Genomic DNA, 16,078 nt, shown 5'->3' with positions numbered 1-16,078 from the left:
AAGAGTGGCGATACCGGAGGGTGGAGCGAAGGTGAGGTGGAAAGGGGGAACTGATTACAAGGATCTACATATAACCTCCTCCCTGGGGTCGGACAACAGAAAAGTGGGTGAAGGGATACGTTGGACAGTGTATGATATGACAAAATAATAATAATTTATAAATTATCAAGGGTTCTTGAGGGAGGGGGGAGTGGGGAGTGGGGGCAGAAATGAGCTGATGCCAGGGGCTTAAGTGGAGAGCAAATGTTTTGAGAATGATGAGGGCAATGAATGTACAAATGTGCTTTACACAATGGATGGATGTATGGATTGTGATAAGAGCTGTATGAGCCCCCAATAAAATGATTTTAAAAATGTGTCACATAAATACATTTACTAACCTATCTTTGCCCCTATTTAATAGTTCTTAAGGTCAGTGGTTAGGGGTGACTTTTTATAGATTTCTCTATTCTCTCAGGCCTAGTGTCAGTTACTTGCCTCATTATTAGTATTATTTACTTGCCCTATTATTAATTCATTCAACAAATACTTTTTGAGCAGAGTCCATATGCAATCCAGTGGACTCACTATTGGGGATACAGGAGTAAATAGCTTTAAATTTTTTATTCCATTTTATTACATATTATATGAGGGAGATAGACCAAGATATCTGAAGTTGGGTAGAGAGATAACAGGGGTGTGGGCTAGCATAGTACAGGGAGAAGTGGGAGGTTTGGCTGGGCTTAGGAAATGATTAGCGGGGGAAGCTGGACCTAGTGGATTCTCATTTGTAGGTTGCTCTTTAGTAGAAAGATGAACTAGTCTTCACCCGTGAACTTGAGAGCCTTGGGAACCCTGTGTGGCAGTTCTATTCTGTTCTATGAGCTGGAATCGACTCATAGACAACAGTTTTGTTATTGTTATTTGCATCCCATAGCATCTAGCATAAAGGCTGGCAAACGATGACGCCCACCCATAAATCACACTATTGTGCTCAAACTTGGGGCTGGTATTCACCATCTTGGCCCTAAGGAGGAAAATGATAAATGAAGGAGCTTCTGCCATAGCTGATGACCACTCCCCTAGGCAGGGTCACAGCCAGGGCCAAGCCGCGGGTTGCGGGGGTGGGGGTGGGTGGGGGGTGGAATGGTCCTGTTCGGCTCCAGCTCCAACCCAGCCTCGACTCCAGTCCCGGGTCCGCTCAGGCCCTGGCCCCGCCCACGGCTCGGCGAGCTCCGCCCACGGGGCCGCGCGCGCCGCCGCCACCATCCCTGCGCGCGCGCGCCTAGCTCCGCCCCTGTTGCTGACGTGAGGGGCGGGGCGTCCCGGGCGGGCTCCGACGAGCCTTGTGCTTCCGCAGGCTCCGGGGTCGCTGGGGCCTCGTGGCACGGCCGCTCCGCCGGGCCCCGCCGCCTTCCCTCAGTTCCCTCGTGGCCTCTCGCGGCGCCCGGGGGCGTGGGGCTCAGCTGGACACCCAGAGGAAGGGTGAGTGTTGGCGGGAGCAGGATGGGGCCGGCCGGGCGCGCGCCCCGCTCTCCGGGGCATTGTCTGGGCGGGGGCGGCGCGGGCACGTGCGCCCCTCCCCCACGCCGCTGGGCCGCCGGGAGGCCGGGCTCCGCAGTCCTCCGGAGCCTGAGGAGGGAGGGGAACGGGTGGCTGCAGCGAGGAGAGGGTTCCGAGCGGGAGGCTGGGTGCAGGGTGAGTGTGTGTGTCGGGGTGTCCTAGAAGCGGGAACCCGGAGTCTGGGGGTGTGTGGAGGGAGGGATCCTTTGCAAGGGGGTTTGGAGCCCTCCGAGGGGGTCCCGGGTAACGGAGCTACAGGAATCCAGCGTTCAGGATGTTAGGCTTGGCCAGCTTGCTGATGGGATTGGAGGCGAGATTTGGCCCCAGCAAGTTGTAGATTTACCTACCTGAACCTGGAATCGCCCTCCAACCTGTCGCCATCCCGTCTGTCCCCATCCCCGATGAAGGATTTAGAAAGGTGGGCGCAAATTTCAGGGCTAGTGCCAGAGACGTGAGCGACACTAGGGTCAAAAAGCTTGGCAAAGCAAATACTTAGGAAAAACCTGGGTTGATTTTTGGTTAAATTGCAGAAGACAGGTTTATAACAACCTTTCCCCCTCCTCCCTTTTCTCTCATTTCTATTTTGAATGTAAGTATCAGAAAAATAGAGAGGGGGGAATATCACCAAAACCCCCCCAAGTCCCTGACCCCTCCATTCTTAGAGTTTTGATGTGTGTCTAATAGGACCTTCATTTATACACATTTCTTGTGTTGCAATTAGAGTTTACATAGGATTTTCTATTCCCCTTTTCTTAAACATGGAAGAAGGCACTGTCATGTGACAGTATTTGGCAATAGCGCTTTTTTAGTAAACAAATAGCAAGTCTTAGTCATAGACAAACATTTTTTAAGACACAAGAAAAAAATACTTGTAGTATTGAAGTCCAAAGGTACTGTATTTGTTGGGTGTGAATACTTTCTTCCAAGATAGGGGCAGATGATGCCCTGATCAGGCCGTTTTTTTATGAGAAACCTCTGAAGGCTTGTTTTCATAGAGAAGGAGCACCAGTTAGGATGCTGTTCGCTGTAGCTTTGATCAGGTTGGTGGCAGTGGCGCCGAAGAAGCATGTAGGTAGAATGAACAAGGCTTGGTAATGGTTTGCTGTGGAACATGAGGGGAAGGGAGGAATCAAGGATGCCTTTGCCTTTTAATTGGTTTTGAGCAACTAAATCGCTGGTGATTCCATTTACTGAGATGGAGAAGAGTGAGGAGGAAAGCATTTGAAGTATGAAAGTAAAGAGCTCTATGTTGGACATGTTACATTTGAAGTGCATGATATGCACGCCAAGTCACTATGTTGAGGCATTTGGATGTCCAGCTCTGGCGCTCAAGGAAGAAAGAAGGTAGGGTTGGAAATAAAATTAAACTTCTGGGGGGAGTCATTATATAGGTGACATCCAAAGGTGTGAGACCATGAGCTCACCTGGGGAAGGCATGGTAGAGAAGTGGCAAAGGCTCAGACACTCCATCTTTTAGAGGTCTGGTAGAGGAGGGGAGTCTGGGGGCAGTGGTAGATGTGTTGCCTTCCTTGCAGGAGATGCTGGGTTCTGTTCAGAGCTAGTGTACCTTGTGCACAGTCACTACTTGTCTGTCAGTGCATGCACGCGTGCTGCTCTGATGTTAAGCACGCTTCAGTAGTGCTTCTGGACAAAGTGTGCTGGGAAGAAAGGTCTGGTGATCTACTTCTGAACATCAACCAGTGAATACCCACTGGATCACAGTGGCCATGTCCACGCTGGTCATGGAGATGGTGTGGGACCAGCCAGGGTTCAGTTCTGTTGGCAAGGCAACTCCATGGTAGCTAACTACAGAGGAAGAAGATGGGACTCACCAGTAAAGTAGGAAAAAAAAGAATAGTACGAGAGGGCTTCAGGAAGCTTATGAGAAAATGGAATTAAAAGATGATGAGATTTTTCTAGGAGCTTCTTTGGAAACCCCCTAGTGTTACTGAAGCCAAGAGAGATGAATTTCTGGAAGGTAAAATTGGTCCTCGTATTGGTGCTTGTGAGGGTGTGTGGTTAGATGGTCAGTTGTATCTGGCAGCATGAAGGTTATTACTAACCAGCGTTCTAGAACTGGGAGGTGTGAACCAGATAGAATAAGCTAAATAGATGTAAGTAAAGACAGTAAGTGAAAATTAGGGAAAATGTGCTCTTCAGGACACTTATTTCCATCTGTCTCAAATGGAATTTGATAGATTAAAAAAGGGTTTCTTGTTTAATAGTTTATTTCCTGCCCACTAGTATTCTAGAGTAGCCCTGGTGGCTAGTGGTTATAACTTGGGCTGTGATCCGCATGGTCCACTGTTTGAAACCACCAGTCACTCCAAGGGAGAAAGATGGGGCTTTCTGTTCTCGTATACAGTTAGAGTCTCAGAACCTCACAGGGGCTGTTCTACCCTGCCCTACCAGGGTGCTAGGCGTCACCATCAACTCAATAGCAGTTTGTTTAGTGTGCTGGAAGATTTGTTTCTAATTTATGACCAGTTAAAAATTGTGGTTCCTGTCCTCTGCCCTTTTTTGTTAGTGTTTGTCATTCTATAGTTGATTGTTCGTGCACTGTAGATATTATACATAGCTTGACATCAAGCTTGCAGGATTCCCCCACCCCACCCCTTTGTTTTCCATAGGAGGCCTGGTGGTGTGGTGGTGCATTGATCCTCATGGTCAGCAGTTTGAAACCAGCAGCTCTGAAGGAGAAAAATTTTTACTCCCGTAAACAGTCTCAGAAACCCACCAGGTCTCTGAGTCAGCATTGACTCCATGGCAGTGAGTTCGGTTTGTTTTATTTTCCGTACCTTTTTAAATTCCTGCATATTACTTCAGCACTACCAGTACCAGTGCAGTGGGTGCATGCAGTTTGACATGGCCGGTGTCCGGTTTGTTCATGATTAAGTATAGAGGAAGAGGAGAACGGAGGTTTGTGTTGAAGTTCTTGATTACTGTTCACGTTTGATGGCATCGTTCTGCCTGGCAGTAGTGTTTCCCTCAGCTAGAATGAGGTTGGGGGAGCCTTTTTCTGCATAGGGCCGTTTAGATATTTATAACAGCATTCAAGAGTCATACAAAATTACCAGCTTAAAAAATTAGCCTGCCGTATTTGGTCAAACATTTAATCCAGTCAACCCTAATGTGATGACTGGAAGCGCAGGTGTAGGGCTGCAACTGCAAGATCGTCAGTTCGAAACCACCAGTCACTCCACAGGAGAAAGATGAGGCTTTGTACTCCTATAAAGAGTTACAGTCTCAGAAACCTAAGGGCCTCTTCTGCCCTTGAGTCCATGGTGCCATGAGTCTACTTTCACTGGGTGTCAGCGAGTAATCTGATGGCTGGATTACTTCTCGTTGAAGAGGCATGTGATGCTAGCTGGTGTGGATGATTCCACAGGCAGGGGTTCCCCACTCTTGGGCTAGAGTCTTAGCAATATTTACTCTCTCTTTCAACTTAGATTTTTATTCCCATTTTCATTGCCACTTCCTTCAGCGATTCCATCTCCCTGCCTTAAATCCTGGCCCCTTTCCATCTGTTTTCCACATGGCCACAGAATGGTGGGTGGGGGTCAGTGCATTTTTCTCTCCTAGAAACCAAGGCTTGGAAAGCAGATTACTTCTCTATTATCTGTTCTGTGCAAGTTCAAGAAACACATTTCCAAAGGCTGGAGTGTGCCTCATGGTTGAGTTGGAATTTAATTGGATTCTTGAAGGATGAATAGATTTCAGCAAGCAGAGAGAGAGAGGTGAAATATGAACCCATTGGAAGGTAGTTGTGAGATGTTCAGGCTTGTGAACTTTGATGACTGCAGACAGAGAGGTAGAAGAACTAGTTCCCCTAGCCAAGGATCATTTGTTCTTCTCTGAAGAGAGCCACGGAGGTGGGGGTGGGGGTGGGAAGGTCTTTAAGCCTTTAAGACCCCAGGCGCTATGTCTTTTGGTAGCCGGGCACCATCAGCTTTCTTCACCACATTTGCTTATGCACCCATTTGTCTTCAGTGATCATATCATGGAGGTGAGCACACAATGATATGATTTTTTGTTCTTTGACTCCAGATAACTGATCCCTTCTGCACCTTTTGATCACACAGGCTGGTGTGCTTCTTCCATGTGGGCTTTGTTGCTTCTGAGCTAGATGGCCGCTTGTTTGTCTTCAAGCTTTTAAGACCCCAGATGCTATATCTTTTGATAGCCGGGCACCATTAGCTTTCTTCCCCACATTTGCTTATTCATCCCCTTTATCTTCAGCGGTTGTGTTGGGAAGGTGAGCATCATAGAATGCCAACTTAATAGAAGAAAGTATTCTTGTGTTGAGGGAGTACTTGAGTGGAGAGCCATGAGTTTTGTAGAAGATTTTTATTTTTCATCTCATTGGTGAGTTTCTTGCTCATTTTCAAGTTAAATTTATTGGGATAAAAAAACGATGGCCTCTAATAATAACATACTTTGTAATTCAGACTTTCTTTGTGTTCTGATTTTAATTGTTTTTTAGCTATTTCAGGTGGATTACTTTCTGTTGGGTTCATAGTTGTATCTTAAATTGACATGTTAATTGCAGTATTGTGTCTATATGTTATTTGTGTTTTGATATTTTAAAGTTTGGGCAGAGGAGTATTGAGATTCTACGATAATTGTGATTTCTTAAATTCTCCTTGTATTCCAGGTGGCAGAGGTGTGTGTGTGTGTGTGTGTGTGTGTGTGTGTATAATCCTGGTAGATTATAATTTCTAACCGAAAGGTTGGTGGTTTGAACCTACTAGCCACTCCACAGGAGAACAATGAGGCGGTTGGCTTCTATATGATTTGCAGCCTCAGATACTCTCTGGAGCCGTTCTACCCTGTCCTGTGAGGTCTCTGAGTTGGAACTGACTTGACAGCAGTGAGTTTGCTTTTGGTTTTCTGTTGTTCAGTATATGACTTATCTTTGAAATTGTACCTTTTAGTAGTAACACATTCTTTATCATACCAATGCTTTTTCCTTGAAATAGCTGCCCAGTGTACCATAGTTGCCTGCTATCTTGTTTGCATGTGTATATTAGCATTATATAGCTCTAAATGTTTTAACTGTAGTGGCTCTGAAGATACAGCAGTATCAGCAGATAGATTTGTAAGTATTGTACAAAGGCTGATGAAAACTTGTGTCAGCTAGTAAGTTATATGACCTGTGGGTATTTATATTAGCATGTATTTTAATTATCCCTTTATTTACTCATGTAATTGCCTATTGAGCACTTCAGCCCCTTTAGAGGAGAGGGAAGGTAGGGAGGGGTATTCTGACTAGGGTGATCACAGATATTCTGTGATAAGGTAGACATGGAAGCTGAGATCGATTAAGCTAGCCTGAGGAAGGAGGTCTAAAGCCTAAGGAAAGAGTATGAACATCAGCACATCTGTATCTTAGTGAGCAAGGGGCCGTGCACATGAAGTCTGAAATAGGCCATGTGAAGGGGTGTGTGTGCATTTATTGTAAGTGTTATGGGAAGCCATTGGAAGGTTTTAGACAGGGGATATGATCTGATAAATATACACAGATTATAAATGTACAGTTGGATTGATTTTGAAGATCACATACATCCATGCAACCCATGCCAAAATGATAAATCTGACTTGAGTGGTTAAAACCTTGACATTTGATTTCCCTTTTGATACACTTTGAGCTTGACCTGTTTTGTAATATTTTCTGGTATTTTGTTTTTTCGAACTCGGGTCTATCTCTGATGTATTTTTGTTATTGTTGGTAGTGTTCTTGACTCTCTGTTAAGTATTTTTCTATGTTTTTTGGTTTTGAAACCCAGGTTGGGTGAAACAAAAGAGATAATAACTAGAATGAGGGTTCTTGGGAGGTACAGCAGTGAGGGTGGTAGTGGTGGTGGTGGTGATGGGGAGTTAATACAAGGAGTACAAGAAGGAAGAAAATGATTGTGGTAGTAATTGTGCCACACTGCTTGATATGACTGAACTGTCGAATGGTATGATGTGTGGATTATGTTCTAATAAAATGGTTTAACAACAACAAAATTATCAAGTGACCGTTATGTTTCATGGGGAAGCCAATACCATAGTGATAGTTGAACTTTATCTGTTGTAGTTCATACACTTGGAAATAAGCCAACTTTCTCATAATTTCAATAGCTAATACAGCAGTTCTCAACCTGTGGGTTGCGACCCCTTAAGGGGTCAAATGACCCTTTCACAAGGGTCGCCTAAGACCATCAGAAAACACATAGTTCCGATGGTCTTAGGAACCCAGACACCGCTCCTCTATTGTCTCCAGGGGGGTCCACCCGCATGCAGATAAGACTTTCTGGTGAGAAAGAAGCTATCTCAACCTTCGCACTGATGTTGGCTTTTTACGCATACTGTCGCAAAATGTAGCAATGTAGTTTACTGTTGTTATATTAATACTGTTACCCATGCTACACCATTCTTCAAGACAAAATTTCATTTATTTGTAACTAGGACTAAATATTTCACATGTATAATTACATACTGTTTTTGTGATTTATCACCATGCTTTAATTATGTTCAATTTGTAACAATGAAAATACATTCTGCATATCAGATATTTACATGACGATTCATAACAGTAGCAAAATTATGAAGTAGCAACGAAAATAATTTTATATTTGGGGGTCACCACAACATGAGGAACTGTATTAAAGGGTCATGGCATTAGGAAGGTTGAGAACCACTGCTCTAATATGATCAAATTAAACCAACCACCTTATGTCGAAAATAAAATAAAATATAACATCTCAGAAAGAGGTCTTTTCCCAGTCCTTCACCCCTTTCCCCCAACTCCCTAAAACTTTCTTGTCTTTTTCACCATAGATGAATTTGGTTGTTGGGGAAGTTCATATATATAGAATCATGCTGCATGTACTTTTGCTTATCACACCCAGTGATTTCGAAGTGCACTCCTGCTGTTGCTTTGTGGCGCTGTGAATTGCCTAGCATGGCTCTTCTAGTTGTAGTCTTCTAGCTTTTTAAGTTTCCCCAAAGAACTAGATGAGGTGCTTGTGGCTTATAGGCTTAGATAGCTGGTTAATAGTGGAAATATTGGTACTCTAGTGGTGGTGGTAGGTGGGACCCTAATGAGGGGTTGCTCAGTTTTCCTGTTAAGCTTAAAGTGAACCTTCCCAGAAGCAGGAAGGGTAACTCTCAGCAATCAGGAGAGGAGAGCTGTGAGTGGAGCGCACATCCTTTGGTCCCTGAAGTGGAGCCTTGTCTCCCCGGGAGATGCAGCACTGCGTCCCCAAAGTGATGGCAGGTAGTGATGTAGGGGAGGGCGGCAGCAGCAGAACCAGGAGACGAGGGCATGCTGGGCTTCCTGCCCCATAGCCAGATAGCTGAGTGCCTTCAGGCAGGAGGCTTGCTGGTGGAATGGGCCCCTCTGGTACTTGTGGTGGAAATAGGTTTGCTAACCCACGAGCTAGAATGGGCTGCCTCTGGGACTGCTGAAAAGTAGGTGGGAGAGCAGAGGTGTGTCCAACCTCCCCTCGTAAGAATCTGTCTTTTTGAGTCCCTTATTTCACACTTTTTGTCTCCCCTTCTCAAAAATGAAGGTGTTATTTGCAGGACTTAGGATTCTAGGACTGGGTTTTAGGAGTTCTAGGCCTTGTTCCAAGGAGCCCTGGTGGCGTCGTAGTTACACATTGGGCTGCCGACCGTAAAGCCAGCAGGCTGAAACGATGGCCCCTCCAGGGGGGAAGATGGGGATTCTCTGAAGAGTTGCAGGTCACTGATTTGCATCGACTCGATGGCAGTGCGTTTGGGGTTAGGCTTTGTTCTTGGGTGGTGCAACCGTGTGTGTTCAACTGCTATCCTGGAAGTTGGTGGTTTGACCCCACCTTGCAGCGCCATGGAAGAAAGTCCTGGCCTTCAGCTTCTACAAAGATTACAGCCAAGGAAATCTCTGGGGTGTTTCCACTGTCACTTGGGCCCCTGGGGAGCCAGAATCAACTTGATAGCAAGATCTGAATGCTTTGTCTTGTTTAGGTCTTCTCGAACCTGAAAAGTAAGACTTTTGAAAGACGATTTCCAGTGACCATGTGCTATGTGAAATGTTTTAATTGCACAATATTTCTTTTTCAAATTATTTTTCTCTTCAGTTTAGGTTTAAAAAAAACAGCATTGAAAGATTTTTTTTAAAAAAACCATTTTATTGGGGGCTCTTACAGCTCTTATAACATTCCATACATCAATTGTATCAAGCATATTTGTACATATGTTGCCATCGTCATTTCCAAAACATTTTCTACTTGAGCCCTTGGTAAAGAACCTGCTTGTTTTCCCCCTCTCTCCCCCACCTTTCCACCATCGTGAATCCTCGATCAATTATATATCATTATTATTTTATATCTTACACTGTCCGTTGTCTCCCTTCACCCACATTTCTGTTACTCATTCCCTTGGAGGTGGGGGGGCACTATATATCTAACCTTGGGTTCCGTTCTCCATTCCCCCTCCCAAGTCAACGTCAGAAGAGACTTTGAAACTCGCTCTTAATCTTAAGCAGCTAAAGCAAATGGAAGAGTAGAGTCAAAGAGTTGAATAGAAAATTTCGAAGGGCAGCTCCAGAAGACAGCTAAATATTATAATGAATGTGCAAAGACCTAGAATTAGAAAACCAAAAGGGAAGAGCATGCTCAGTATATCTGAAACTAAACGCAAGGAAAATGTAAAGCCTCAAGTTGTAATCTTTCAAGATTCTATGGTGAGAACATTGAGTGATGCCGGAAGCATCAAGAGAAGAAGGACAGAAAAAAAAAAAAAGAAGGTGGAAAGAATACAGAGTCACTGTACCAAAAAGAACTAGTCAATAGCCCTCCATTTCAGGAGGTGGCATATGAGCCAGAACCAGTGGTGCTGAAGGAAGAAGTTCAAGTGGCACTGAATTCATTAGCCAAAGACAAAGCTCTAGGAACTGATGGGATGCTAATCGAAATATTTTAGCAAGCTGATGAAGCACTGGAAGCACTCACTTGTCTGTGCCAAGAAATTGGAAGATAGCCACTTGACCAACTGGGATAGTTACATAATCTGTTGTCAACTCGAGACTATTAAGAGTGAAAGGGTGGAGTTTATCCTGTCAAACAAGTCGCAGGTTGATGACCTCGTTTGGAGGCGCTACAGAGATAGATAGCTCACTGGAGGCCAGATACACCCTCTCCCTGTGAGACATTCCTGTTGACAAGCCACATGGAGCTATGCTGAGCCTTGGAGCTGGGGAGCCACATGGAGGCTCATGCCAGCACTACGATGCTTCCTCTACTACTGGATCCACAAGACTTTCCACCCACTGGCCTGTGATCTTCCTGTACTCAGCGTCATTGCATGTGTTGTGTGAGTCCGAAAGGAATTTATAGACTGGTATCAGACATATGGGCTAATGTCGGACTTAGGGCTTGATCTGGACTGGGCTGGGATGTTTTCTTAATATCCAATTATTCTTTTATGTAAAGCTCTCATACACATGAGTATCTATGGACTTGTTTCTCTAGTCAACCTGCACTAACACCAACTTAGTGGAAGTGATCCATATTTTTGCTTATTCCAAAGAATGGTGACTCAACAGAATGCTCAAACTATAGAAAATAACATTGCTATTGCAGACAGGAAAGTACGGTTTTGCTGAAGGTCATCAACAATGTTTGCAGCAGTACATTTACAAGAAACTGCCAGAAGTTCAGGCCATGAAGAGAACATGGAACAAGGGATATCATTGCTGATGTCAGATGGATCTTGGCTGAAAGCAGAGAATACCAGAAAGATGCTTACTTGTGTTTCATTGACTATGCCAAGGCATCCGACTGTGTGGACCGTAATAAACTATGGGTAACCTTGTAAAGAATAGGAATTCCAAAACACTTCATTGTGCTCATTTGGAATTTGTACGTGAATCAAGGGGCAGTTGAACCAACTGAATGAGGGAATGCTGAATGTTTTGAAATCAGGGAATGTGTGCGTCAGGGTTGTATCCTCTCACCATACTTGTTCAATCCTTATGCTGAGCAAATCATCAGAGAAGCTGACTTATATAAAGAATATGGCACCAGAATTGGAGGAAAGCTTATTAACAACTTGGAGTAGGCAGATGACACATTTTTGCTTGCTAAAAGTGAGGGGGAATTGAAGAAGTACTTGCTGAGGAAGATGAAGGATTATTATAGTTCTCAATATTGAATATGACTCATTGTAAGGGAGGCCAAAATCCTAACAACCAGACCAATAGATAACATCAGGAGGAAGGATTGAAGTTGTCAAAAATTTAGTCTTGCTTGGGTCAGCAGTCAGTGCTCATGGAAGCAGCAGTCGAGATCAAAAGACGAGTTCCGTTAGGTAATGTAATAATCTGCCGCATAAGACCTCTTTAGAGTATTGAAAAGCAAGGATGTTATTTTGAGGACTGAAGTGCACCTGACCCAAGCCATGTTACTTTCATTTGCCTCTTGTCCATGTGACAATAGAACATTGAATAGGGAAGACCAAAGAAAAATAGCTATATTTGAATGTGGTGCTGGAGAAGAGTATTGAAAACACCATGGACAAACAACAGGACAAACTGATCTGTCTTGGAAGAATTTCAGCCAGAGTGCTCCTTAGGCAAAGATGACAAGGCCTGACAACCACCACCAACAATACCACTGGACTGTTTATGCAGAATAAGCTAGTCACTTGGATATGTAGCTGCTTTTCTAAAGCGTCTTTTATCTTTAAAGTCGGGAGAATTTGATAGGATGTATACACCAGTTGCCATGGAGTTGATTCTGATTCTTGGTGACCCCTGTGTCAGAGTAGAACTGTGCGGCAGTTAATTTATGATTGTAAAAACACACACAGAACTTAAAATGGCTCTGTGGTCAAGTGAAATTGCTTAGTATGGCTCTTCTTGCTATGTCTTTGTAACTGCCACCAAATGACTTGGTGGGACTATGCAAAGAATCTGTAACTTGAGGATTGGTCAGTTTTGCCATTCTGCTGGGTACTAAAGAGTGAGCGCCATCACGGGAGCAGAAGCAGGAAACCCTGAGACCATCAAGAAAGAGGAGCCACCAGCGGAACTTGGGCGAGATTCCTGTGTGGAGTGATGGAGACAGCAGAGGTGCCAGGGGCTGCAGCTCCAAGGCAGTGAGGCAGAGTGACAAGCTTCCTGGCCCACGGAACAAGGCAGGAGCCAAGGGACCATGAGGCTGAGAAGATGAAGACCAGAAAGACATTCCTACCACCATGGCTGCAAAGAGATGCTGCCAAAAACTGAATCCTGAACATTTTATAATCTTAAGTATTGCCCGTGAGTTCTCTGTAGCCATCGTAAAGGATTATTGAGTGGAGCTGAGAAGTAAAAGTATTTGGAAGGAATGGTTTGTGTCAGGGTAAAGCGGGATGGAGAGTGGAGGCGTGTCTCACCTCTGCCTTATGGCGATTGGCCTTAGGCTGGGTGGAAATGGAGTCTCCTCCCCATAAAGGAGGTCACACACATGGCCCCTACATCATTTCCTCAGGCTTGACTTAGAAAGTCTGTAAATCCCTAGAGGGTTTTAGAACATTTTAAGCTGAGAGTTTATTTTACAAGATAACAGTTATATGTATGAGGCACTCAGCTGAATCAAGTGAGACTCAGATGGGTGAGGGACTTTTACATGGTTATTTCTCGTGTAACCTCCCACAAGTGAAAAACAAAGAAATACTCTTGAGTTAGTTTCATTTTAAAGTTTTTTATTACCTTGGGTTTATGTCTAAAATGTGTGCCCCACCCAAAATCGTTCCCTTTCCTGGCGCAGACCCAACCAGAACTGCTGAGAGCGCAGATTTACCTATGAAAGCAAGGTCCACAAGGGGTGGAAGGGGGAGGACTTGCGTTTTGAACTGCTGAGCAAGCAGTTTGTCTTAGGTTGCAGTGAGGCAGGAAAAGCCAGTGCTCCTAAGAACCACCACTTTGTAGAACTGGAAGTTAAAGGGAGCTGACCAGCAGACAGCCTAGGCTGTATGGTTGCCACAGGTCCTCTCAATGAATAGAAGAGGAGGAAATGTAGCAATGAAGAAATAGATTGAGTTTAATTGGACATGTTCCACTGACACCAGCCGACCGAGCCCATGGGACTAGACTGGAGAGAGAGAAGGGGTTGGTTGAAGAGCAGTGATGTGTGTGGACTTCCAAAATGAGAGCTAGTACTCATTGACGGAGCCTAAGCAGGCTAGAGAGGAAGTGACAAGAAGCTGATGAAATGAAGAGGGATGTTTGGCACTGGGTGCTGGTGTGAATTGCTGCAATTTAATGACTTTTCTCCGGACTGGACTTTGCTTATATGCTCCAAGTTTCAACAAGTACAGGAGATTGTTCAGATCCAGAAGCATGCTTGTCTCCCCACACTACTAGTTTGACAGGGCTGGGCAGTTTAGAGATTGGCTATGAAAAATGGGAGCACATAAAGGCATGAAGTACTGGCTTACACAATTCAGGTGTATGCTTACACAAACTGAGTGGGAAAGGGAGACTCCCCACTGAGCAGATTGCTCTTTTCCTGGTGGGTCTGTGGAAGAGCAGGTGAGGAAATAGGCTGGTAGGATTATATGATTTGATGGGTTGATTGTTAACAGGGTTAAGTATATAATTGTAGAAACTGTAAGTGAAGAGTGAGCTAAAGGGGAGACAGTACTCCAGACTGCAGTGGAGTGGCTGAACCTTAGTCCCTTAAAGACTTTTGCTTTGCTGATATCTCTTGACGCTCAGAGCAGATTGCCTCAGTTAAATTCTTTTATCAGACTCTAGGAAGGGTGGCACCAAGGCAACTTTTGGAGGATGCAACCTGATCAGATGACCTGAACATCCTCGTCCTGAGGACTCTTCACTCTTCAACCACCACACCGAATGGGCCTTAGGGCCGGTTGTGTAACTGAAGGGTAAATTACAGAAACATCAGAGAAGGCATGCAAGGGCACACCTCTTCCAGGATGATCGGAACCAGAGAGTTGGGGCACATGTATTCTCAAGTTTATATAATCTAGGGCATGAGAGCCACATCATACACATACATGTAACAGGAAGGGGACATGCTAGGGGCATACCTGTGGTACACACACAGAACAAGATGGGTGGGTTCTAGAGTTAAGATGGCGGACCAGCCTTGGTCCTGGCTGAGTTGGCTTGACAGTTGGTGTCCCTGAGTTCTTCTCCTGGGGAACACTCTATGATCTTTATCAGAAGGGAGTGGGCCCTACTTAGGGTGGGACAGACGAATAGGGTCTGATTGTTATTGATGGCAGACACCTTCAGGCAGGTCACCTTCAAGTGTATATAGTAGCAACCATGTGCTCTCCAGCTCAGCTCAGGAGCATGAAGACCTCCCTCTACCAGCATTCTGGCCTCCCAGGCTTCTTAAATATGAGCATAGAGAATCTGTCTGCATACGCTCTTCCTGATTCTCAGTTTCCCATATTCACCCTAGTGAATTAGCAGTCAGTTGTTAATGATTGTTTTGAGATAGAGAAGTTATCCAAGGATGAAGTGTAGTGGATCACTTTTATCTGGTCTTATCAGCCATGGTATGCAATGTCCTTCAAGTGACTGGGTGGGATTATGCAAACAAGTATTTGTCGCCTACCAGCAGGATTGGACTGCTGGCTGTTCATGGTACTCTTGTAGGGGTGGAGCCATGCAAATACGATATATGAAACTCTAATGAGCAGATTGGTCAGTTTTGCCATCCCACTCCCAGTGGCAGAAAGGGGAACATGACTACCACTAAGAAGAAGAGTCAAGGGTAGAGTATAACCTTTGGAACTGGTTCCCTGTGTTGAAAACTTCATAGACCCAGGAGCAGGGGAGAGAGTTACAAAGCTGTAACAGCAGAACCAGGGGTTTGGCATAAGATAGTGTAAAATGCTATGCTGAGCTGAGCACCTTTGGACCTAGACTTGACTGGGAGAGTGGCGTGCCTCCGGGCACTTATTGACAGAGCTAAATTTCTTTGTAACACTTGCCCGAATAGGGCAAAGTCACTGCTAAGGGGCCAAAGGCCAGAGAGAGGCCTGCCTAGAGGCAAAACTGAGAAGAGGTTGCCCTGATCCAATACCCTGATTCTGAATACTTGATACTACCCTAGTAAAGCCCACCTCTAAATATTTTAGTGAGTTCCACAGAGCCATTGCAACAAACAAATTATCAAGTCCAGCAGAGAAGGGGAGAGTGCTGTGGGAGGAATGACTCGTGTCAGGATTGGTTAAAAGGTTGGAGAAAAAAAAAAGGTTGGAGAGAGGAAGCAGCATGCCTTATCTTCACCAAGCAGGGATTACGGTAGCTTTAGGCTGGTGAACCCCTCTCCCCCTCATGAAGTTAAGAGGGCTAGTGCCACTGCCCTAGTACGGTTGCCATGTTAAAAGGATGTTCCTTTGGGCATTTGTAGAGGTCTAAATAAAGCCATGTACATATGCAAATATATTTATGTATGAGGATGGGGAAATAGATCTATGTGCATATATTTTTAGGTTTAGTATTAAGGTAGCAGAAGGACATTGGGCCTCCACTCAAGTACTCCCTCAATGC

The 16,078-nt window shown here is 44.8% G+C and overlaps 1 protein-coding gene across 5 annotated transcripts in view; it reads left to right on the top strand.

The window, feature by feature from the left end:
• The first annotated feature begins 1,403 nt into the window (after positions 1 to 1,403).
• Positions 1,404 to 16,078, top strand: part of YEATS2 (YEATS domain containing 2) — a 94,406-nt gene continuing 79,731 nt past the window's right edge. For 4 of the 5 annotated variants that reach the window (XM_045296400.1, XM_045296398.1, XM_004713453.3 and 1 more), the window contains exon 1: positions 1,404 to 1,464. The gene's annotated coding sequence lies outside the window, so the exon portion shown is untranslated. Of the gene's footprint in view, positions 1,465 to 1,657; positions 1,678 to 16,078 lie in introns of those variants that run through there. The other variant, XM_045296397.1, reaches the window with a different exon arrangement.

Source organism: Echinops telfairi, unplaced genomic scaffold, assembly GCF_000313985.2.
Source record: "Echinops telfairi isolate 266 unplaced genomic scaffold, ASM31398v2 ScPeMD7_7407;HRSCAF=8445, whole genome shotgun sequence".
Lineage (NCBI taxonomy): Eukaryota > Metazoa > Chordata > Mammalia > Afrosoricida > Tenrecidae > Echinops > Echinops telfairi.
Note: the sequence above shows the minus strand (reverse complement) of the source record. Positions and strands in the feature narration are given on the sequence as shown.